Here is a 27,816-nt window from a genome sequence, read left to right on the forward strand (position 1 = left end):
GTTAAATGTCTTCCTCTATGATGGAAGGATGACGACCATCTTAAGGGGATTAGTCTTAGGAAATAAATAAGTGAGAAGAACCTAACCACAACTCTAGGTCGAGATACTTTGTGTTGGATCATTTGGCTACATGACATGAAAACCACTTGTTTTAAGTGAGAAGCATGTCAAACTTAAAAGATGGATGCTAGTCTTAGACATCTATTCTCAATTATGTCACTATTGGGTTTTTTTGGTCTTAATTCAAAATTTGTGCAGTTACTAGATCGAGAGTCGATAGGGAACTTACTGGAGTCTAGTATGCACCAATTGATAGTGAGATTTTCTAGTTATTCTATATGCATAGTGATGTTTAGAACTTGTCCAATGTGTTTATAATGTTAAATAAATTGTGTTGGATTTTGGAGATGAAGTAGTCATTTTGTTAATAGCCATGTTTTAGACTTGATTTTTCAACTACCCTTACAATTATCCTTACTTATACCTATAGATCCTATAGCCTATTTTTCTTGGCAGTCTCACATGTAGCTTATACCCCTTCTTTATTTGACCTTAATTTGATTAAAAGATCCTGGGCGCTTTTCTTAGAAAAAATGGATAAATTAGTCGAGTATGGTTTTGAAGAACAACTAGGAAAAAAGTGATAGTAAAGCCCCAAAACGTAGCTATTGGATTAATAATGGAGGTTCAATAAGGTCAGGAGTTAGGTGATGAAAACAATAAAAAATGTTCAAGAAAAAAAATTGATAATGTGTTGAAAAAGTAGACTACCTTCCATAGTGTATCAAAAATAGCTTAATAAGAAGAGGCCAAAATAATAGATCAAGGGAAGATAGATGATGTGAAGAATTAGTTGTTGATTGAGTGTTTGTATTGTCTTTTGATGTATTAAAGTGCTTATGGAGATTAGGAACTATTTTAACCCAAATAGTTCCTACCCGTACCTTCGCTTACTTTACATTCTTTGAAGACCTATTTGATCGTCAATGTTAACATTCGACTTTTAGTAAAGTACTACACTAAGGGAAAACCTATGGTTCATCATATATCATGTGCAAATTCTTTGAGAGAGTGAGCAAAATTTATTCTTCGTGTACCCATGCTTGTTATAGATTACAAAATTATGAGTGAATTAGGTAATCATCTTGTTGTGAGGGTGCATGTAGAGGATAGTTAGGTGAGGTATGAGAATGCTTAGTTGAATAATGTGCATAATTTTACAGCATGCTAGAGTCCACTTGTGAGGATAGGGAGTTTGAAAACGGTAATCCTGTGTTTTCATTTGATATATGATATGTTTGAGGGTAAATTTAATGAGTCATGTGTAACCTGTGTGTTCCTAACAAAAGTGTTTTGTTTAGATTATGGTATGAAGCCTATTTGTGTTATAATGATTGCCTAGGATTTTTCGAGGACAAACAAGATTCTAAGTATTTATACATCATGTGCCAACATTTATCCATATTTAGACATGTTATATGAGCTAAAACATGTTATTTGTATTGTGTTTAAGCTATAATTGTATTCTATAGCTAATGGACATGATTAGTTGGTGCAGTGCTCGATTTTGATAACATTAGACATGCTTTGATGCATTAAGAAGGAGACTTAGGGCTATGAAAGCACTTAGAGTGATATGTTGAACACAAAGACACTAGAAAAAAATTTGAAAAGCATGAAATAAAGTAGTGAAGAATACGAATCAAATGATATTTTCCAGTAACGGTCTACGATAGCTCCGCACTACAGACCCTGATATCCGCTATGACCTTCGCATCACAAAGTATGATTGATTCAGCAATTCAAATTCCCGTGAGGGTCTGTGATATCCCCACATCGCAGATCCTAGTGTCCGCGATGACCTCTGCAACACGATGTAGATAAAAATTCATGGAAGTTGTGCCTCGCTATAAAAGGAAAACTTAAACACAGATTGGAGTATCTTAGCCTCCGTTCAAAAAAGCGAAAAATAATTATAAGTGTTCTCTTAGGGTTCCTTGAACTTTTATATTTCAACATTAACTTTGGTATGATAAAATATATTTCTTTTATGTTGATTTCGCCCATAATTATCTAAAACTCTTGTTCTGGGGATGAGGTCGAGAACATGATTATATTTTGATATTCTTATTGTGGTTAACATTGATTCATCATATGAGTTATTTTTATTCTCTTATATTGACAATTTTAATGAATGGCATCCATTAGAATACATCTATAATACCTTTGTGAACCCAAAAGGATAATCATAGGGATGGATCAAAGAATTTAAGAGGCAAGCCCATATTCTTCTATAGAACGAACAATGTGAAGTAGCTGCTGCAATAGAAATATAACTAAAAGCCGTGTTTGGTTCAACTGTACGAAGATAACTTAAAGCATCTGAATTGATTATTTCAAACCCGCTCAATGATGAGGTTGAAATATACTTTTAGGTATAAGATTAGAGGTTCGAAAGACCATGATTACAATATAAACCCTGCGAATCAATAACTTGATAATAAACATGACCACAATAATTATGGAAATTTATGTGATTGTAAAGAGTGCATCAACCCTAGAATTTTATCTCGTATTATTTATAACCAAGATCACGCTGTGATTTTCATACCTTGTTATTCATTCAGTTGTTGAATTATTCATCAAATTGTTTAGCCTATTTTGATACTCAGAAACACTTGAATACATTATTGTCAAAACTAAAATTAAGTAAATTACTAATCAAGTAGTCCTCATCGGTATGATATATGATTCTTTGAGTCACTTTATTGCTTGTACGATCACACGCACTTACGTGTGCAATAGACTGCAACAAGAGGATACTTATTCTTAACTGTCACCTTATTCAACTGCCTATAATCTATACACATCGAAAGATACCCGTCTTTGTTATGCACTAAGAGTACTGGCGCCCTATGGGGAAACACTAGGGCATAAAAAAACCTTATCACAAAGCTATTTCAACTACTTCTTAAGTTATTTCAACTCGGTCGAAGCCATTCTATAAGGAGGAATAGAGATAGGACGAGTGTTCAGAAAAAGTGTAATGACCCTTCAGGTCATTTCTCATAATTTTGCTTATCTTTATCGTAAGAGTTTTTCCATATCTATCCCAAGTAATTTATAACTTGTTGGAACTGATAGTTCAGCTATCGGGTAGTTTATTTGGTTTTTAGAACTATTTCCATGTTTAGAAGTCTTCATTAGTTCCAAATGACCATCAAGCAAAAACTATAATAAAATGATATTAGATATAAATTCTAACTGTGCCAACAACTCCAAAATATAAAATTTTTAGGTTGGGTAGACCTTTTGATGGGGCCGCTCTACACCCGAACATATTTTGACCAGTTGGTCAGAAAGTCGATAAATCAAAAAATCAGGTATAAGGACCATATTTGGTTGAAATGACCTAAGATGGAAATTATGGCTTCGCCAACTCGTTTGGAACATCAAAATTAATATGGTTGCATATCTTATTTGTTCACATTGGATTACGAATGCATCCTGAGGCCTTGGCTAAAACTTGGAATTTGTGTCTCTATCTAATGTAGCAAGGTACCACAATCATGGAAGTCTTGGTGCAATCCAAATACTGCGATCATAGGTGCACGATCTCCCTATCTGAGGGCCTGGGAAAGGATTGCTTAAATACTCTTTTTTTTTACCTAGAACTAGCCATTTTCTCTATTGTCTTGAGTCCTAAAACCCTAATAGAGAATGTAAACCTTAAAGTCAGTCTTAGGTGCTGATTGGGAGCTTGAATAACTTGCGCAATCATGATTAACGTCGAATCTAAGGTATGAATCCTTTATTTTAGTGTTAAATTATTGATTGTTTGACCTAAAATCCCAAATGAATTAAGGCTCAATTTTATCCTCAAATATGGTTGATTTGTATAAATTTCATGAGGGATATAACTGTCTAGTGGTATTTGAACAATGGATCAGTCTTGGAAAATCATTTTCCATATGTGGGAACCAGTTGGGGGTTTTTGGTGTCATTTTGGTCCCGAAGCACAATGGTGAACTATGGGTGTTGATATTCTCGTAATAATTCATAGATTACTTTTTTGATAGCTTGGCTCATTGAAGAAGCAATGAGCAAAGGGAAAGTGATGATTGTTGGTAGGTTCGTGAGCTATATTTGGATTCGATGTAGGTTAGGCTTACTTGTGTTAGATTGGCCTTTATTGTAATATAATTATGATATCTTGATAAGATTGGGTGGGGTCTTAGATGTTGAAACGGTAGAAGATAATGTTTGGAATTAGTTGAATAACTTAAGCCTTTGAACACATAGTATGTGATATTTGACTCATAGTTTATAACCTTAGTTAGTTGGACTTGTTATATCATGAATAGCATGGGAATTATCTAGTTGCTCTAGTTAGACAAGAGTGACCTTGTTCACTCATCTTACGAGTAAGTTGACCTAGATATGCATAATTATGAAACTGGCCTTAGATGATTTTGATGATTTAAGAGTAATACTTGAAGAATTGTCCTATAGAACTAGTGTGGATGGATAAACCTTTGAGACATTACTTAGATAGATTAGTGTAATTTCGGGTAGAAGTTACACTTGGAAAAGATAATTTGGGATATCTGAAGTGGACCTTGACCGACCTTAATCTTAAACTATATAGCTTTATTAACAACCTAGATACTTGTTAAATTCATATAATATGCTTTTGATAATATGATGGCTAAACCCAGTAACTGGGTTATCCATGATATTAATTTTAGAGGTATTATGCATACTTGATGGTTATCTTATTGTCATTACTTGGATAGAAATGGAAAGCCTTGTAAATAAAACCTACGGCTATGTTGTCACTTAACTTATTGGCTAGTTTTACTATGTGAACCTTATTATTTCATTACTCATATTAATCTCAAGGTTTGTGACAACTTATGTTTGTGCTGAAGAATTCCTTTTTTGTTAGTATTATGAATCATCCCTAATAAGAGTAATTATCAAAAGTCTAACCATGACTTGAAATAGACCATGCTATTAGTCATTTAAATTTCGATAATGTGTTGAATATTCATACCATTTGGATATGCATGTTCATGCAGTTACTATTAGAATGTATTGATGATAAATGGTGAGATACCGCAATATGTCTTTCCTTTTTTCTCTTGCACTGTATTCTTTGTGGAGCTTGTACTTGTTAATGATTCGGTTACTTAAATATATTGATGTTATGATGAATATATTGATGTCATGATGATGTCCGGTACATCTAAAGGATATATTGATTATATTATAAAGTCCGATACTTCCAGATAATATATTGATGAACTATGGTGCCCGATAAGTCCCCAAATATATTGATGATATTATGATGCCAGGTAAATACGGATGATATATTGATAATACTATGAAGACCGATAAGTCTGGAGGATATATTGATGATATTATGATGCTTGGTACATCCGGAGGGTATATTGATGTTATGATGATTTCTGATAAGTCCGAAGGATATATTGATGATAGTATGATGCCTAGTATACTCGGAGGATATATTGATGTTATGATGATGCCCAGTAAGTATGGAGGAAATATTGATGATATTATGATGCCTGATACATCCAGAGGATATATGGGTGTTATGTATGTTAAATATGTGTTTATGTGTGAGTATGCCTTTATATGATTACACCCGTATGTGCGTTGAAGATATATTGTTAATAATGGGATATCGGTTATAATTCTTTAATCTTAATCACTTGTTTAGTGGTCTAATTTATACTCATGTTGAATAGTGAGTAGAAGTAGAATATGCCAAATAAAGAGTTAAGGCTAATCTGTAAGTGAAATCTTATTTAGAAATAAGAATTTTTGTAGTGGGCATACTTGGATTAAATAAAGGGATTAACTAAGGAATGTTGCCTAGTAAATGAATTATGTGGTAACTAGTTGTCAACTAAGTAACTATTTTACTTGTTGACTAGAAGTCTAGAATTCTAGATAATGGACCTTTTGTTGAAATGTGATAAATAAAAATTGTGGTTGTTATGTTTTCAATGGGGATAATAGGTGAGCACTGGTGATAATTAATAGTATTAATCACTAAAGTATAGTATCGATGGGTTGATGAATGTGGATATGTGGATATGTAGATTATGATACTAGATAGTAAGAGGCGTTGGTTGATAGATAGATATATGAGATTGATGATATGTAACCTTTTCCTATATGATGACTTGTGCTCCTATGATAACTACAAGTAAGATTTGGTAATGCACCTTGACTAGATGTGGATGCCGGCTATTTAGTAAATAATAGTTAGTGTTATCTAATGAATTAGGCTTAGGTAGATCCATCGGTTAGGCCATAAATGAAGAACCTATAATGACTAGTGAATTACTAGCCTAATAATAATATGTGCGGGTTAGTTAATGATAACTAGATTGAGTGTATTGATATCATAGATATCGAAATTGCTAAATGACAAAGGTTATAATTACCTTGGTATATGTTATCTTAGTTGTGGTAATTGATGATGATTATGGATCTTGTCATATGACCGTTGATGGGACATATGGAAACCATGGATAAATGTGAGTTGGTTATATATGTTAATACATTGGTGAGCTATTCTATTGTGCACTCTCTGGTGGTATGAGATGTCATGATGATATCTTTACTTTATGTGTTTTCTGGAGTACTCCCTGGTGGCATGGGACGTCGTGGTGGATTTCTTTACCCTATGTTCTAATGGATATATGTGTGCTGAAACTTTTGTATTTATATGGTTGTAATTATATATATTTATGTCGCTTTATGCATCTGAATCTATTTCTCATTTTATATTATGGTATTGGTATGTATTGATATGAGATATCGTATTTTTTTCTAGTTGATTAGTTATTTTGTTTAGTGATGATGAAGATGATTCAGATTCAATCTGTACCTTGACTTAGAGATATTGTCTTGCTTTATCTCATCTTTATATCATAATTTAACTCAGTTGGCTGATGATGCCTACTGCATAACCATTGTTTTGTTACTCATACTACACTTCTGTAACTTTTTGGTGTAGACATAAGTACTAGTTGCTAACATTAAGTTGAGATCATGCAGTGTTGATAAATTAGAGATAGGGTGAGCTCTTGGAGTTTTCAGTCACCCATTTTTGTCCTATCTTTAGTCAGTCTTTTGTATTCAAAATGAATGAATAAGACTGTTTATACTTTAGTTGTATTTTCTACTGTCATACTTACATGCTCTTGTACTAATATTACCAGGTCGTTCGATTGGTATCCTTAGATAATTGTATTTTGTGGAACATTGCTTTTTATGATTGTATTCACTAATTGTAGCCCTTATTGGGCGTTTCTACCAAAGTAACCTATTGCCTTAGCTCTGAGTTACAGTGTTGGCTTACCTACTGGTGGGTTTTAGTAGGTGCCATCACGACTTATGAATCATGTCATGAAAAATTAGTTTTAGAGCCTAGATTTCACCTGTATTATTGGTGCAAGATCAAGTGTCTAATAGAGTCCTGTGGATCAGAGCATTGACATCTGTTTCCTATCTTTGGGAGGCTATGGGACATTCTTAGGAGTCCTTCACTTTTTTCTCTATCATCTTGCAAAGAGTTTGAGTTGTTTGTAGGATATTTTCTTAACTCTACTCTTTTGCAGATGCCCAAGACCCATGCTACATCTATGCATGATGAGAGTCTCGAGACTAAGGCTAGGGATCTTACTCCCTAGTTAAGGATTAAGATAGGCCTCCCCTAAACCCTATTCCTACACCTGAGCCAAAGACTCCTCCACCATAGCCAGTAGTGGGCCAGAGAGTAGCCTAGGCTCTAGCAGGTTGTATCTCCCTTTTCTTTCTTAGAAATGCCTTAGTTCAGCTGTTGGGTATTATTGATGGTATGCAAATTACTAGGGCAGGAGTGTAGCCTGCAGCTGTAGCTCATGGGGTTGAGGTTTCTCCTATGCCGACAGTTTTTCAGCCATTGGCCTCTTAGCCAATTGTGACCCAGCTTGCTATATTTGTTGAAAAGATGAAGATGCTGGGTAGGTTTTCAAGGTTGGCTCCGCCTAAGTTTTCTAGTGCTCCTAGAAAGGATGCATTTGAGTTACTTACTGCTTGTCAGGATAGGCTTTATTGTTTAGGCCTTGTTGAGACTCGTGGTATGGATTACACCATAATTAAGTTGATTTGTCCACTCGACTTTGGTGGAGAAGTTTTATAAGTTCTAGGATAGTTGGATCTTATCCCCTATTGTGGACTCAATTCTCCAAGCTATTCTTGGAGAAGTATATGCCACACAGCCTTAGTGATCGACTGAGAGATCAGTTGACCAGATCAGAGCAAGGCTCTACAATAGTCACCGAGTACGAGGCTCATTTTCTATAAGTTGGTTAGGCATGTGATTTATATTTTGGATACTAAGTATGAGATAGTTTACTGCTTTGTAAGAGGACTGAGACTCCCTATTGAGATGGAAAATCAGAGTCTAGTTATTGCAGGTAGGACCTTTGTTGAGGTTTCAAATCATACTAGACTGATGGAGGACATGCATTATGAGGGTCATATTAAGAGAACCAAGTATTAGCGAAAATTTAGTAGAAGCCATAGTAGTTCCTGGTTCGAAGGTGGTAGTTCTCATGTTGGCATCCTTTGCATCCATCTTTTCAGCCTCAAAGTCAGACTAGTCGACCATTTCAGGCAACTCTTCATATTACTGATAGAGGTCAGTTTAGTTTTAGTGATCACCTTAGAATGGGCGGTGATTAGTCTTTGAGAGGTTCATTTGTTTTTCATATTAGACGTGGTGGTTACTCTAGTTTGGCCAAATCGTGAGTTTTATTTCTACTCGTGACTTTTATTTTACTTGTGGGTTTCTTGGTTATTTTTCACAAGATTGCCTTAGTCGTGTGGCGAAGGTTGTTTTAACCCAGGGTGCTACTTCTATTAGGGTGATCGAGGTGGTACTCAAGCAGGCACGATAGTAGGTTGGCCAGGTTCCTAACCAGGTGGCGGGTGTGGTCAATTATATACAGTACCTGCTAGACTCGAGATGAGATCTCGGATGTTGTAGTAACATGTATGATTTTGGTGTGCCATAAATCGACTCTTGCTTTAGTTGAAATCAAATCCACTTACTCTTATATATCTGCTTATTATACACCATAATTGGACTTGACTAGTAATTTATTATCTATACCATTGTGCATATCTACTATTGTGGGTAATTCTTTAGTAGTTGATCGAGTATTCAAATCATGTATTGTGACGGTTAGTGATGTTACTACTTATGCTAAACTTCTTATTCTTGACATGCTGGATTTTGATATGATTCTGCGCATAGACTAGTTATCCCACTATAATACGATCATGGATTGTTTCGCCAAGACCATTACCTTAGCTATGCCCAGCGTACCCCCAGTCATGTGGCAGGGAGTGGTTAATCACTAGCCAATAGGGATTATTTCTAATGTTTATGCTTGGAGACTTATATCGAGGGGTGGCGAGTCTTATCTCATTTATATATGTGATACTCATGTAAAGAGTCTGTCGCTTGACTTTGTTCCTATTAGTTGTGAGTTTCCTTATGCGTTCCCTACTGACCTACCTAGTATTCCCCCAGACTGTGGGATTTAGTTTGCCATTGATCTTGAACCTGGTACTCTACCTATTTCTATGGAAACTTACTATATGGCTTCTACTGAGCTTAAGGAGCTGAATTCTCAATTTTAGAATCTGCTTACTAAAGGTTTTATAAACTAAGTGTGTCCTCTTTGGGAGTTCCTATATTGTTTGTGAAAATAAGGATGGTTCTATGCATATGTGTTTCAATTATAGGCAGTTTAAGAAGGTGATGGTCAAGAACCTTTATCCTATGACTCACATTGATGACTTGTTCGACCATCTACAAGGTGCGACCATGCTTTGTAAGTTTTATTTGAGGTCTGATTATCATTAGCTAAGGAATTTGGCTGAGGACATCCTAACTTTAAGGACCCGTAAGGTCATTATGAGTTTTTTGTGATGTCTTTTGGGCTGATTAATGCCCCATCCACATTGATGGACTTGATAAACTATGTGTTTAGACCCTATCGAGATTCCTTCATTATTGTGTTTCTTGATAATATTCTTGTATATTTAAGGAGTAGTGAGGAACATGCACAACACTTGAGGATTGTTCTTTAGACTTTACAAGTCATATGCTTTCTACCAAGTTCTCTAAGTGTGAATTTTTGCTTGAGTCAGAGTTATTCCTTGGACATATGGTGTCTAGAGCTGGCATCATGGTATACTTGGCTAAGGTGGTAATAATTTGTGATTGGGATAGGCCTACGACTTTGATTAAGGTCCTTAACTTCATTGGTTTGGTTGGTATTATAGGCACTTTTAAGATCTTTGCTACTATTTCATCCACTATGACTATATTGACTTAGAAGGAAGTTCCTTTCTGATAGTTTGAGGAGTGTGAGTTAAGGTTTGGAAAGCTTAAGGATTGGCTTACTTCATCTCTAGTATTGGCACTTCCTATTAAGGGTGAGAGATTTATCATGTTTTGTGATACTTCTGGTGTTGGTCTTGGTTCTGTCTTGATACAGTAGGGTCGTATCATAGCTTATTCTTCTAGACATCTTAAAGTGCACGAGCGTAACTACCCTGCTTATGATTTGGCATTGGCAGTAGTGGTTTTTACGCTCAAGATTTAGAGGCATTATTTTTTGGAGTGCATTGTGAGATTTTCACTGATCATCACAACTTTCAACATCTTATAATCTAGCGAGAGCTTAATGCTCGCCCACATAGATGGATGTAGTTGCTAAAGGACTATAATATTTCTATCTTGTATTATCCGGGTAAGGAAAATATGGTAGCTAATACTGAGTTGCAAGACAGTGAGTATGGATAGCTTGGAATGCGTAACAATTTCTCTGAGGCCCATGGCATAAGACATTCAGTTATTAGCCAATTTGATGGTTCACCTTGATATTATAGATCTACGAGGATTTTGGTTTGTGTGGAGATGAGGTCCTCCCTATTTGAGAAAATTTGTGATCGTTAGTATAAGGATAACAAGTACTGTTTTCTCCATGATCAGGTTGTAAGTGGTTAGTCTGGGAGGCACACCATTGATTCCAAGGGTATTTTGAGATTTTAGGGTCATATCTACGTTCCCCGACTTAATGATTTAATTTAGCTGATTCTTCATGAGGCTCACAACTCTAGATATTCAATTCATCCTAGTACAACTAAGATGTATAGATATTTGAGGCAACATTACTGGTGGGAATATATAAAGAGTGATATGGCAAACTTTGTGACTCGTTGCCTATATTATCGGAAGGTTAAGGCCGAGCATCAACATTTGAGGGGCTTAACTCAGAGATTTAGTATTCTCGAGTGTAAATGGGAAAGGATTGCAATGGACTTCATTATTGTATTTGCTCGTGCCCTTGTGGTCTTGATGGTAGTTGAGTTTTTGTGGATCGTTTAACCAAGTTGACACATTTTATTCCAATTTAGATAACTTTCACTATTGAAAGATTAGCCGAAATTTATGTTCGAGAGCTATTTCATTTGCATGGGGTGCCTGCTTCTATTATATCTGATCATGGTTCTGTATTTACTTTGCGATTTTGGTGAGCATTCCAGGAAGAGTTGGCTACTTGAGTGGATTTAAGTACAACCTTTTATCCGCAGATAGATGGTTAGTTCGAGCGGACTAATTATGTTCTTGAGGATATGCACCGAGCTTATGGTTTATATTTTAGAGCTTAGTGGGATCAACACGTAGCATAGTAGATTTCGCCTACAACAACAACTATCATTCAAGTTTTGAGATGTCACCTTATGAGTGTTTGTATGGTAGGAGATGTTGTTCTTTTGTAGGATTGTTTGAGATTTCTGTGGCAAGACCGTTTGCTAAAAATTTGCTTTAGGGCTTATTGGATAGAGTCAAGATCATTCAGGATAGAGTGAGAGCAGCCCAGACTAGGTAGAAGGCCTATACCGACCAAAGGCTTAATACCTTGAGATTCAAAGATGGTAACCTTGTGTTTCTTTGTGTTTCACCCATGAGGAGTGTGATGAGGTTCTGAAGGAAGGGTAAGCTCAGCCCTCGATATATTGGTCATTTTTAGATTCTTCGTGCAGTTTCCAAAGTGGCCTATGAGTTAGCCTTGCCTCCAGACTTTGTTGTTGTTCATCCAACTTTCCATTTCTCTATGTTACGGAAATATATTCCTGATTTGTCTCATATGCTTAGGTAGGATTTAGTAAAGTTGGATGAGCAGTTGACTGTTGTGGAGGATCCCATGCTCATTTTAGCTAGTGTTGTGAGATAATTGCTTACTAGAGTGATTCCTATAATTAAGGTTCAGTGGAAGCCCCACCCAATAGAGGAGGACACTTGGGATATCAAGAGCGAGATACGGTTCGAGACTTCAGGTATTTCCTTTAACTTTAACTTTTCGTGATAAAAGTTCCTTAATAGTAGATGTTGTAATGACCCTTCAGGTCATTTCTCGTGATTCCACTTAACTTCTCCATTAGTGCTTTCCCATAACTTCTCCAAGTTATCTATGACTTGTTGGAACCATTAGTTCGGCTATCGAATAGTTCATTCATTTTTTAGAACCATTTCTATGGTTAGAAGTCTTAGTTGGTTCCAAGTGGCCATCGACCAAAAACTACAGTTAAATGATATTGGATCAAGTTCTGACTATGCTAGAAGCTCTGATTTTGATTTTATGTTTGGTAGACCATTGGTTTGGGTCTCGCTACACCCGAACACATTTTGACCAATTGGTTAGAAAGTCGATAAATTGGAAATTTGGTTATATGGCCTATATTTTGTTTAAATTACCTCAAATAGAAAATTCGACTGTGCCAATGCATCCAGAACATCAAAATCAGTATGGTTGCATATCTCATTTTCTCATATTGGACTACGAATGCATCCCGATTCCTTGGCCAAAACATGGAATCAAATTCAAAGTTTCAGCCTACATCTAGTGTTGCAAAGGACCACGATCGTGGAGGCCTTGGTGTTATCATGAAGTAGTGATCCAAGCTAGTGTGGGAGCATGATCATCCTAGATGAGGTCCTTAGAAGGGATTGGTTAAAGATTCCTTTTGGCGGAGAATTTTCCATTTTCTCCATTGTCTTGAGTCCCAAAACCCAATAGAGAGTGCAGACCCTAAATTGAGTCTTGGGTGTTGATTCAGAGCTTTAATAAATTAGGTAATCACGATTCATGTCTAATCTAAGGTATAAATCCTTTATTTTAGTGTTAAATTCATGCTTGTTTGACCCAAAACCCTAAAAGATTTGAGCCTCGATTTAGCCCCAAATATGGTTGATTTGCTGCAATAACCTAAGGGATATAACTCCTTAAAAGTATTTGAACAATAGGTTGGTCTGGGAAACTTATTTTCCATATATGGGTCCCACTTAAAGGTTTTTGGTGTCGTTTTTAGCCCAAAGCACAATGGTGCAATATGGGTGTTGATATTCTCATTATAATGCATAGATTATGTTTTGAATAGCTTGGTTCATTGAAGAAGCTTTGAGGAAAAGGAAATCAAAGATTGTTGGTCATGAGCTATATTTGGATTTGAGGCAGGTTAGGCTTAGCGGTGTTAGATTTAGCTTTATTATAGTATAATGTGATATCTTAATAACACTAGGCGGGGCCTATGTTTAAATAGTAGACGGTAATGTTTAGGATTAGTTGAATCACTTAAGCCATTGAACACATTAAGTGTGATATTTGACTCATAGTAGAGAACTTTGGTTAGTTGGACTTGTTATCTCCCGAATAGCATGAGAATGCTCTAGTTGCTCTAGTTAGACGGGAGTGACCTTGTTCACTCATCCTAAGAGTAAGTTGACCTAGATATGCATACTTGAGGAATTTTCCTACAGAACTAGTATGGATTGATAAACCTTTGAGACATGATTTATATAATTTAGTCTAATTCTGGGTAGAAGTTGGACTTGAATAAGATAATTTAGGATATTCCAAGTGGAACATGACCCGCCTTAAGCTTGAACTATGTAGATTCATTAGCAACCTAGATACTTGTTAAATACCTAGAATATGCTTTTGGTAATATGATGGATAAACCCGGTAAATAGGTTATTCATGATGTTGATTTTTGAGATATTGTGCATACTTCATGGTTATGTTATTGTCATTACTTGGATAGCAATGGAAATCCTTGTAAATTGAACCTATGATATGTTATCACTTAACTTATTGGCTAGTTTACTATGTGAACCTTCGATTATGTCATTACTCATATTATTTTCAAGCCTAGTGACTAAACTAATGTTTGTGCTAAAGAATTCCTTTTTTGCTAGTATTTTAAATCATACCTAATAAGAGAGATTCTAGAAAGTATAACCATGACTTGTAATTGACCATGCTAATAATCATGTCAAGCCCGGTAATGTGTTGATTGTTCATACTATATGGATATCCATGTTCATGCACTTACTATTAAAATATATTGATAATGAATGGTGAGATACCACGATATGTCTTTCCTTGCTTCTCTTGCACTGTATTGTTTGTGGGGATTGTACTTGTTAATGATTTGGTTACCTATATATATTGATGTTATGATGATGTCTGGTACATCTAAAGGATATATTGATGATATTATAAAGTTTGATATATTCGGATGATATATTGATAAACTATGATGCTCGGTAAGTCCGGAGAATATATTGATGATATTCTGATGCCCAGTACATCCGGAGGATAAATTGATGATACTATAACACTAAGATAGTCCAGAGGATATATTGATGGTATTATGATGCCTGGTACATCTGGAGGATATACCGATGTTATGATGATGCCTGATAAGTCTGGAGGATATATTGATAATAGTATGATGCCAGGTACATTTTGAGGGTATATTGATGTTATGATGATGCCCGGCAAGTCCAGAAGATATATTAATACTATTATGGTTCTTAGTACATCCAGAGGATATATAGATGTTATGTATGGTAAACATGTGTATATGTGTTTATACGTAATTATGCTTTTATTTATTATGCTTGTATGTTCCTTGTAGATATGTTGTTAATCCTAGGATATTAGTTACAATTCTTGAATCCTAATCACTTGTTTAGTGATGCAATTCTTTCTAGTGTTGAATAGTGAGTAGAAGTAGAATATGCCAAACAAAGAGTTAAGGCTATTGGTAAGTGAAATTTTTCTGTAGAAATAAGTATTCATATAGTGGGTATATTTGGGTTGAATAAAGGGATTAACTAAGGAATATAGCGTAGTAAATGGATTGTGTGGTAACTAGTTGTCTATTTAGTGATTATTTTACTTGAAAACTAGAAGTCTAGAATACTAGATAATGGACCTTGTTAATTGAAATATCATAACTACAAATTGTGGTTTTTGTGTGGTAAATGGTGATAATAGGTGAGAATTGGTGATGATTAATGGTATTAATGACTAAAGAATAATGTCGATGGGTTGTTAAATGAGGATTTGTGTATTATGATGCTAGATAGTAAGAGGCATTGACTGATATATAGATATGTGCAATTGATAATATGTAACCTTTTCCTATATGATGACTTATGCATCTATGATAACTAGAAGTAAGCTTTAGTCAAATGGAATCTATGGATTAATAGTGCACCTTTACTAAATGTTGATATTAGCTATGCAGTGCACAATAGTTAGTGTTATCTCGTGATTGAGGGTTAGGTAGAGCGATTGGTTAGGCCAGAAATAGAGATCCTATAAGGACTAGTGAATTACTAGCCTAATAATAATAAGTGTTGGTTAGTTAATGATGAATAGATAGAGTGTATTGATATCACAGATATATAAATTGCTATATGACTATGGTTTTGATTACCTTGGTATATGTTATTTCAAATACACTAATTGATGATGATTATGAATCTTGGAAATAACAATATGGAAACTATGGATAATTTAGAGTTGGTTATATTTCTTGATATGTAGATGATCTATTCTATTGATGCACTCTTCGATAGTATGGGAAGTCGTGATGAGTTATTTACTTTATGTTATTTTGGGTGCGCTCCTCGGTTCTATGGGATGCCATGGTGTGTTCCTTTACTTTATGTTCTAATAAATGTATGTGCGTTGAAACTTAGCATTTATGTGGTTGTAATTGTAAATATATCTATATCTATACCTATATCTATATATGCATATATATATATGTCGCTTTACGCTTTCAGATCGATTACACATTTTATATGACGGTGTTGGTCTGTATTGAAATAAGATGTCATATTATTGTTCAAGTCTATTAGTTATTTTGTATAGTGATGATGAAGACGATTTAGGTTCGATACTGTACCGTGACTTAAAGATATTATCTTGCTTTATATCATATTTATATCATAATGTAACTCAGTCGGTCAATGATGCCAACTGAGTTCCCATTGTTTTGGTACTCATACTACACTTTTGTACCTTTTTTGTGCAGCCCAAAGTACTAGTTTCCACCGCTGAGTTGAGATTGTGTAGTGTTGATCATTCAGAGATAGGGTGAGCTCTTGGAGTTTTGAGTCACCCGTTCCCCTCCGATGTTTATTTTGCCTTTTGTATTCAAGACAAATGTATAAGACTATTTAGACTTGAGTTGTATTTCCTATAGTCATACATATATGTTCTTGTTCTGCTATTACTAGGTCTTGGGATTTGTATCGTTATTTGATTTTCTTTTGTGGAACATTGTTGTTTATGATTGTTTTCATTTATTATGGCCGTTTGATAACGCTCAACTAACACGTCAATTTAAGTGCAAGGTGGTTGTTGTCAATATATTTACCCAACTTTGGGGTCGAGGTCGAATCCACGAGGAACAATGTGAGTGGCACTCAATTTAATTCAAAATAATGGAGACTTGTTAAATTCAGACCAATGTTACCTAACAATAAATATGAGGGACATAAGTATCAACACTAAAGTTTCTTTTTGGGTTTTTCTAGTATAAATTTGGGTCTATGAATAATTAGAGTTTTATCATTTAGGCACGAATCTTGGGATTATGTATTAATAAAGGAAATGAATCGTAGATACTAATAGTCAACGTAATTATTATTAGGTCAATGTGGGTAGGTTTGATTATACATTTTGATGCTAGTCTTTCAACAAAACACCAAACTTTAACCCATTGGTTCTTTCGAATACCTAATGGGTGTGTTCAAAAATTGGTAACCCAACCTCAATTTAGGCATCCCTATTACTAGAATAATACCCATGGTATAGTTAACTTCACAACCACCCTTATGCCTAAGATAATGATAGATTATAGAACTACACACATAATTATATACCATTGCTTCGGTCTCCACATCCCTCTTTTAAGGATGATATGGATTCCAAAAGTTCATTGAAAACCCTTCTTTGGGAGATGACTTTGAGCTATCTAGATTTAGGAGATTTCACCCATCAAACCCATATGGGCATTTGGGGATTTCACCCATAAATTCCAACCAAATTGGTCAAGCAATCATAAAACCCATCAACATGAACTACTAAATAGAAGCTAACAATAACAAACCACACACACTTTAATCCCTATTCATACATAACCCCAAGAGGGAGATCTAGCTACACATAAGATAAATAATAAAGATATACCCATAATCTCCATTGATATAATTTAGTGAAGACTAAGTGAATGTTACTACAAACTTTGGACTCGAACAAATCTCCAATGGAAGTGAGCTATTCTTCCACTTAAAGGCTACTCCTATGTATTCTTCACCAAAAATTTATACAATATTTTTTTCTCCAAGAATAGAGGCTACAAAACCTAGAACAATGTTCAGAATTGGGGAAGATGGAATATGATCCATAATTAGGGTTCACGTCTTATTTTTGTCAAATTTGGGATTAGCCACGTGCATTTACATTTCTACCCCTTGGCTGAAATTTTCCGCTAGGCTGTGATTTCACAATCTTGGCTGCGACCGCGCTAGACTAACGTGATCATGCCTGATTGGCTTTCTTGACTATCACGATCAGGGTCCTCAGACTACGATCACGGTACCTGAGGCTATGTCCTACTCCAAGTCTTCAACTGTACTTTCTTGCTTCCTTTTGATCATTTTTGGCTACAATCCATATATTTCTATCTCATCAACTATGTGCCTGCAAATTGTGGATATTAGTGCATTTAATCACAATTATTTCTCATTTATTCATTCAAAACTTGGTAATGTACACAAATTTTTAGTGCAAATGAGTGGTAAAATCACCACTCATCACCCTTGTCGGGTGTTTTTACCGAAGTAACCCATTGACGTAGCTCCTGGTTACAGTGTAAACTTACCTATTGGTGGTTTTAGTAGGTGCCATCACGACTTATGAATCAGTTCATGACAAGAAGATCGACCCCAAAATTAATTATCCTATTGGTAGGAACACCAGGAAGATCATCAGAAATTACTTTGGGAAACAAACATATCACAGGGGTAGATGACAAGGAGGGACCCTCCAAATTAGAATCCTTAACATGCATAAAATGAATAAGATACCCTTGGAAATCAACTTCCAGACTCTAAGATAAGAAATGAACTTTTCATTAGGCACTAGGGAGCTTCCTTACCATTACATAACCGACCCTTAGGAAATTAGAAACTAACCTTTTGGGTCCTACAATCAAGAGATGCATAGCACAAATGCATCCAATCCATCCCTAAGATAACATCAAAATGTAACATCTCCAACTCTATCAAAACCACTAACGTCTCCCTATAACTTATAGATACCAAACAACTTCTATACACCATCCTAGCCCTAATAGATTCCACCACCGGGGTAGACATAGAAGAGAGAGAGGAATACACTTGAGACCAAAACCAAAATTAATAGCCATATAAAGGGTAACTTAAGAAATGGTACACTAAGGATCTAACATACAATACACATCACGAGATAAAAGTTTTAGCATATCAATAAGAATATCTAGAGATGCCTAAGAGTCATGATGAGTAGCAAGAGCATAAGGACGATTTCGACCATTGCCAGGGATAGAAGTAGAACCTTTTGGTGCATGAGTTAAAGAAGCAGCAATCGGGATCTTATTATCCCCAATAGGAACATTATCGGAGGGCCAGTTCCTCTAAATATGGCCTAGTTGGCCATATATAAAACACCTATTTCTCCTCTCATCATAAAAACCATGGTGTAACTGGCCACAAACTTTGCAAGGAGGATATAACAAAGTTGAATGTGCCCTACTGGCCTGAGATTAGGCACCTTGTGCCTTAAACCCATTGTTTCTCTGAAAGCGATAATCACTGGATGGTTAAGGATATGGATCACTAGTCGTAGAATATGAAAAGAATTTCCCCACTTCTTGTTAGACCATTGCTTTCCATATCTACCACTAATTTACTAGCCTCCACCCTGCTCAGAATATCTGGATCTCTTACTTGGCCTTTCCCCTATTTCGACTTGTTTCTTCTTTTTATCTTTAACCTGCTACATATACACTACAAGCATAGAGATTTCCTTGTCACCATTCAGCAAGGAAGCTTTGCACTATAACACTAAGTCCCGAGACAAGCCTGATCGAAGCTTCCTCATCTTAGCCCTCATTCTAGACACCAGGTAAGGAGCATAATGGGACAACTAATGAAATTTCAAGGCAATTCTTTCACAGTTACCTATTCCTATTTTAGATTCACTAACTCCTCCGCTTTAGCCCCCCTCAACTCCTGAGAAAAGAAACAATCCTGAAAAGTACACAAAAACTCACCCTGTAGTGCCAACTCTGCATCATCAACCATAGACTAGTCCCACTCCTCATACTACTAATATGATATATCCTTCAATTGATATGTGGTGAATTCCACACCCTCAGAGTCAGAAGCATGCATAACTCGAAAGATATTCTCTATCTCGTCTATGAAACCTTAAGGATCCTCCTTAATCATAGAACCAGTAAAGGTCAGAGGATTGATCCTCATAAACTGCCTGACTATAGTAACCTCAGAAGAACTCATAGAAGTAGCAGTAGGAACCTACTGACGTGAATAAGATGTCACTAACTAGGTCTCCTTGGGGTAGTTGGGCATGATCATTATTAGCCCGAGGAGGCAGGTAGAGACCAGTGGAACTCCACATGGGGTAGTACAATCAGAAGATGGAGCCCTAGTGACTCAAACCAAAGTATGGCCTTATCATAATAGGTATCCCAAGTCCATCTATGACCGGGGACCACCCCTGTTACCTAGTCCAACCGCTAAATGCACACCTTGAGTTGGATAAATTCTTAACATATAACAAGATAGAATTTCATACAAGTCCAAAATCTAGGATAAGTCCATACTCGTGATCAACCCAAGGAAGTCCAATGGTCTAATACCCAATAAATAACCATACCAAAACCAAAAATAACCAATTATGAGTCCACAACATAATAGGATGGAACATTCATAAGTATAGTCAAATGGTATCAATCCCAATACCAATGCCAATTCTAAGGCTGACACCACTGCCGACATAGCCCATAGAAACCTACAAAAGTTCAACAAAGTCTCTAACCAAAAGTAAAACAATATCCGGTTAAGACATGCCCCGAACCATAACCAAAACTAATGTATATGAAATAACCAATGTATGTAAGAACATCCATTACTTGAAATATAGCATTTTGAAATATGAAAGCTCACTACTTTAATTCAATCAAGCTGATCTTGAATCCTATCACTAAGCGGGGAGAGTAGAATGGTCGTTTTCTATATTGCATATGGATACAGTCGTTCGAAGATGGGTTAGCGGGTGAACGCTAACAAGTACTCAGGATAAGGATATAAAAATGCCAGACTTTAAAACTAAGTAAACCAATCTTATGCATTCACAACCATACATACATATAATCTATAATGGGAAAGGGAACCAGTTTTAACATGGATTTAAAACCATTTACCTAGTTATTTGTAGCTTAACCATCCTAAAACAACCAACGGGATATATAGGTCCAGTGTAACCCTCTAAATGGGCCCAAATGTATGTAGCCGCATGAACTAGAGATACAATAGGAGTAGGGGATTTTTGCATACACTTTGATCTCCATGATATGTATGTACAATTGTAATTAGAGTATTCTCGTATACCCCATGAGTATTATATATGGTCTCTTTGACTAATACTCATGTCGGCAAACATGAGTTTCAAGTGTCCGTCTATTAGACTCACACCATGCCATTATTGCCCAATTAGAACCATTACCACATAACCAAAACACCATTCCATTTATTATTAACCAAGACTATAAGTAGTAGTATAATCATAAGGACTATTGCTTGCAAGCAATGTCCTTATCCAACCTTTTTAAAGAAGGGTTTCCCAAGTACCCATAGATTACATTATTAAATTTCTTGGGGGATTCCCACGTACCCCATAAGTAGTTCATTATTATGTTTGCTTGGGGGATTCCCTTGTACCCCATAAGGCTTTCAATTAGACCAACCATAACCATCAAGACACTACAATTTAACCATTCCAAACCATTTAAACTATTTAGGGTTCCATTACTAAGTTCTACTATGCATAGCTCAATGAAATTCTAACAATTTAACCAAAAGCATTCTTATAGGCATTTTATCAAACATATTGGGGGCATTATATTTGCAAAGCCAAAACCAAGTACCAATTAGCCATTTCCATGCAACCAAATAGTCAAAATACCATAATAATATGATAACCATAAGTAAAAGACATGGGAAAACATAACCAGCCATTTTAACCAAAACCCCCAAAATATATTTGAAAACCCACATGATAGAACATTTATGCCATGAAAACAATTAATAAAACCTGACTTTTGTTGGAAATAATAATGAAGGACGAGTAACATGCCGTAGATTACAAAGATGACAGAGAGAAATCACCCTTGTAAGCCCCAAATTGATTCTATTAATAAAACCTAGCCTTCCTTGACCCGAAATCCTTGAGAGAATTTAAGATGTTTTAAGAGACTTTGAGTGATTGAAACTAGGTTAAATGATGTCCCAAGAGTGTTATAAGTCATGGGTCCTTAAGATGTTAAGAGGGGAAATATCTAGATTACCCCCAACTTAAATTGCTTAAAATTCTCACAAAATGGTACGAATGCCCCATACCAATAGTACCATACCATACGAGTGGTACCCACAACTCATACCCTAGGCCTCTTTTGGACCCAAAAACTATTTAATATACGACTGCCTAAGCCAAACCATACCCAACCATATGATTAGTACACGTAACCCATACCCATACCTGAATTATGAGGGGTTGAACACTGTCAGACATGCGAGTTAGACTATATGACTTGTACCCTATAATCATGACTCATACTATTCCACTCATACTTAGATCCAATTTAAGTTACTAAGATTCAGATTAAGTGAAAGAAAACCTAAACCAATGACCAATCACTAACCATACGACTCATATCCACTTATTGGTACCCATTCTAAAAACTCAACCACCCAACGTTGGACAACATATGGATGGGCCACTTGACCCATATCCTATTATATGACTAGTTCCCCAAATAGTATGATGAATAAAAGCCAAAACTCAAGAAATTTTCCAAGGGTCAAACCTTGGGGTGTTTCACCTAGACCAAGTCTAAACTCTATTAGTAGGATGAGTTCCATCCATATTATCCTCAAGTGGGACAAAAAAAGTTCCATAAGCATCAGATCTTTGAGAAGGTATGATTTAAAATGCAAACAAATAGAGATTAGAGGATTTTCAAGACCTTAGACTCTATAGCTAAAGATAAAACAACAAGAAAGGAAAACATTCCTAAATTTCACATAGCCTCTCCCTCATAATTATGGCGCACTACATACCCATAAAATAGTCTACTTGACACAGCTTTGTGGGAACCCAATTGACCATGAAATCTAGGCTCTAATAAAACTTTTTGACAACCCAAACTAGGACATGGTCGTGATAGGTTTCTCAAGTCCTACGAGGACCAAAGACCACCACCCTTTGCCTATAAAAATAGAACATAATACACCTGATAACAGTTGAATTATGAACATATAACAAGATAGAAAGTAATAAGTTCAAAGACATCTAAGAGTATCAATGTCAATACATAATACACAGTAATATCCACAAGCCTCTATACCAGAAAACAACTTACGTTGGGACATGCACATAATGTTGACAATGATAATGACAATGTAACTATGAAGTCTTCAATTCTATTTTATGGAAGGAAAAATCAATTAAATGATCTAGTTTTTTGGAGAATAGAAGCTCACCACTTCACTGCAGTGAGAAACTCTGAGATCACTTATCACTATATAAAAAAAGTAAAAGTTTCTTTAGAATCTTCATCATGTAAGGATACAACATCTGGAGGTAGTTAGTGGGGTGAGAACTAGCATATAACTCAGGATAAGGGTAAAGTAATGTCAGTAAAAATTTTAATTTCAAACTCACTGTACATGTTCATATATATGCATACATATATATATATATATATAAGATAGATGTTGGGATAGGGAACAAGGTTTAGCATGATAGTAAAATATTATCTTGGACTATGTAGCCCAACCATCATAAACCAATACCCTTGAGATATATGCGTTCAACTCCACTACTAAAAAGGCCTAGGGAATGTTAGCCACATGATCTGAAGGTATCAAAGAAAACTAGGGAATGCCCCAACCTTACATAAATCCTAGATACAAATATATAAGTAGTGTGAACCATGCATACAGTCATCATATCCAACCCTCATGTCAGCAAATGTGAGTTCCTAATATAAGTCATTTGAGACCCATATCTTCACGACTTAGCTACATATCCCCTATTAATTCCAATTAACACAAGTTTCACATAACCCATTCATTAACCAAGGAATTATAAATTAAGGCATACATAGGTATCATCATACCATTTAGCTTAAAAGCTCATAATTATGCCATAACTATTCCATTAACTTGGGAGAACGGATTGACTCCCTTTAGTTTATCAAATCAAATTAGGGGAATGCCTTGACCCCCTTTTTCATTAAACCAAAACATATCCATCAAGGCCTTCAAAATCCATGTTCATTGTTTATCAATTTATGCAAAGCAATAGAATAGGGGGATAAGTCAAATCAAGCACAATTCCACTATTCAAACCATTTACACAAGTGGGTTGAGGGAATAAATTTGTTAAAAAACAATTTCCAAGTTTAAAACATCAATTTGGAGAATTACCTCGACCCCCATTAAAATTCCCATACCTATGCACCCCATTAGTTCCAAAACATTTAATTCAAAGCATGAACAACTTATAAAAATCATGGGAAAACAACTCAAGAATCATACATTCCCAAACCCTCAACCCATGTCAAAATCCATATTCAAATCCATATAATTAAATCATTTAAAACAAACTTATTTTTTACATAATAAGATTCGTGGAAGAGCATCATGCTTGAAGGTATCATAACTATGGAGAGAAATCACCTTTGAGATCCCTAATGGACAAACTCCTTGGAAACCTTAAATATTTTTGACCTTGTCGATTTGAGAGAGATTGAGACATTATTTTAATTTGTTTCACAGTGATAATGATACCATAAAGGGGGTTTAAGTCATGGTTCATGATTATGAAAGATGGTAAATCTCCAAAGTGCCCTTAATAAAACACTAAAAATTACTAAATAGTCGCTACGGGCAACCCTATGACTTGTAGGGTCACATTACAAGTTGTGGCCTCTGGTCATAGTTTGGTCAATATCCATGGTCACCCACAGTGGTTTGGCTACGATTCATACCATACAACTCGTACTTAGGAATTATGACTAGTTTGGTTAAATCGAAGGCAAGATAAAATATTTAAGTATCACACTGGTTCGGCTATAGATAGGACTGTATGACTTATGTAGAGTCTTTACGACTCATTAGGATCCACTAATAATCATAACAGAAACTTGGCCAATCCATATTGTTCAGGCAATGATTAGGGTCCTACAACTCGTAATGACACCTTGTGACTCGTAAGGAGAGTTGTAATATGAGAAGTAAGCCCATAGGTCAAGAAATTTAAAGGGCCAAAATTCAAGGTGCTTTAATTTTTCCTTAATTGTACCCTCCAGGATTATGAGGGCCTGCATTGGTTTATTTACTTTTCTAAATTAATTGGTTTATGATGGCCAATTTTTTTTCATTATATTTTTTTCCAGGGAGTTACTTCTAGGATTTCCATTTTTATTGACTTAGTTATGTTATCTTTCATCTTATTTTATTTAATATCATAATTTAGATTAGTCGGCTGATGATGCCTACTAAGTACTTATGATTTTGGTACTCATACTACACTTTTGTACCTTTTTGTGCAAATCCAAATACTAATTACCACCATTAATATGAAGATCATGCTGTGGTGGGTTTTAGAGATAGGCTAAGCTTTTAGAGTCGGTGTTGCCTCCTTTTCTTTCTATTTATCTATGTCTAGTATTTTTTTGAGATAGATTGTCTTCACTATTCTAGAACCTATGGTGTATTACAATAGCTTTTTTATTGACTATATCAGGTTGTGGGATGGTTTTATATTTTATTGATACTTTTCAGACTATTTTATTGCATTGCTTATTTATGAATTATATTGTTTAATTCACCCTTTAGGGGTAGTTTCCATAAAGTAGGGCTATTGCAATCTACTCTAGGATATGGTTCAACTTTCCTACTTATGAGATTTAGTAGGTTCCCTCATGATCTTTAAATTGAGTCATAAAAATTATTACCAAAGGTAAGGTTTCACCGATGTTGTTGGTACAAGAGCAAGTGTATGGTCGAGTCTTACAAATTTGAACAATGACATTCATTTTTTGTCCTCTGGAGGCTCTATGACATTTTTAGGAGTTCTTTACTTCTCCTACTTATTTCATGCTAAGTGTCTACATTGGTTTCTAAAGCATTCCTTTAGTTTTGCTATTTCATAGATGGCTAGGACATGTGCTTCCACTACACAAAATGAGGGTCTCGAGATTAAGAATAGGTTTTTATCATTGTTTATAGATGACTCAAAGGTTGTGGATAGCCTTGAGATATTTCCCTATCTAGGGGATAACATACAGGGCCTTAACCAGATCTTATTCCTACTCTTGAGCTAGAGATTCTTCTGCCTCAGCCAGCGGTGGTTTAGGGACCAACCCAAGCTCTCTCCCTCGAGATTTATTTATTTTTTGTACTCAGGGATAATTGGTATAAATTTTAGGGTTGGTTGTTAGTGCACCATCTAATAGTGCACAATCTGTAGATTAAAGTGGTACTGAGATAAGGGCATAACCTGTAGTTGGGATTTCTAGAGTTTTAGTCCCTGCTATATTGGTAGGTAGTCAGCTGGTAGTTGCTCAAACAGTGGTCTCCCAACCTACTATGAATGTTGAGGAGAAGAAGATATTGGGAGGATTCTTGTAATTGTCTCCCTCTAGGTTTTTTGATGTATTCAGAGAGGATGCATATCAGTTCTAATTTCTTGTAAGGATAGGCTATGTAATTTGGGCCTAGTTGAGACTCATGATAAGGATTAAACTGCTTTTTAGTCAGACTTAGAAGCTCAACATTGATAGAGGGGTCATCTTAATTTCGGGCAAGCTGTATCTTCTTCTTTGACATGGAATCAGTTCTTTGAGATATTCTTGAAGAAGTACATAAATTACAATCTTAGGGATAATTTGAGGGATTAGTTCTTGAGGTTGGAGAAAAGGATCATAACGGTTGTGAAGTATGAGGCTAATTTTCATGAGTTGGCTAGGTATGCTACTTCGATTTTTTCTACTAAGTATGAGAGGGTTCATTACATTACTCAAGGATCAAGACTTCCACTTTCCATGTTCACTCAAATTTGGGTTGCTGCAGGTTGGTCTTTTACTGAGGTGTCTGACCATGCTTAGATGATAAAGAAGATATATCACAAAGACCAAGGGGGAGAAATAAGAGACCTCAGTATAAGGGTGGTTTAAGTAGGTGCTGTAGTAGCTCTTAATTTAAAGATTGTAATTATTAGGGTAGAAACCCTCTACGAGCACTTTATTAGCCTCTAAGTTAGCCTAATAGACACATATAGTGCTTTAGATTATTAATAAAGGTTATTCATGTGTTAGTGATTACCTGAGGCAAGATTGTGGACATTCTTCGAAGGTCACTTCTTTTTGTTATTCTAGTTATCATATTTATTCTAGCTCAGCTGGATCTTCTGGTTCTTGTATAAATCATGGGGCATTTTATGGTTGTGAAGTTTCTTATTATTACTTACTTAAGGGCCCTAGTCGTGGGGTAATTTTTACCTCTGCTCAGAGTATTCCATAAATTAGTGACGTTTATCCCTCAGATTAGAGTGGTATGCATGGTCATAAAGGTGGTTCTCTAGGGTGATCATGGAGATTTTCAGGCAGGTAGGGCAAGAGATCGATCAGGAGCCCAACCAGGTCTTGGCGTGGTTAGTTGTATACAATACCTGCCATGTCCGAGGTTGAGTCTTTTGATGTTGTTATCATAGGTACGATTCTAGTGTACCATCATTTGGCCTTTGCTTTGCTTAATTAGGGATCCACTTACTCTTATGTTTCTACTTATTATTCTCCATAATAAGTGTTATCCTAGGATTTATTATCTATGACTTTATGTGTATCTACTCCTATTGGTGACTCTTTATTAGTGGATCGAGTTTTCAAATCATGTGTTGTGACTTTTAGAGATATTGATACTCATGCTGATCTCATTATATTAGATATGGTAGATATTAATGTGATTTTTAGCTTGGACTAGTTATCCCACAATTATGCGGTCATTGA

Source organism: Capsicum annuum, chromosome 4 (genome assembly GCF_002878395.1).
Source record: "Capsicum annuum cultivar UCD-10X-F1 chromosome 4, UCD10Xv1.1, whole genome shotgun sequence".
Lineage (NCBI taxonomy): Eukaryota > Viridiplantae > Streptophyta > Magnoliopsida > Solanales > Solanaceae > Capsicum > Capsicum annuum.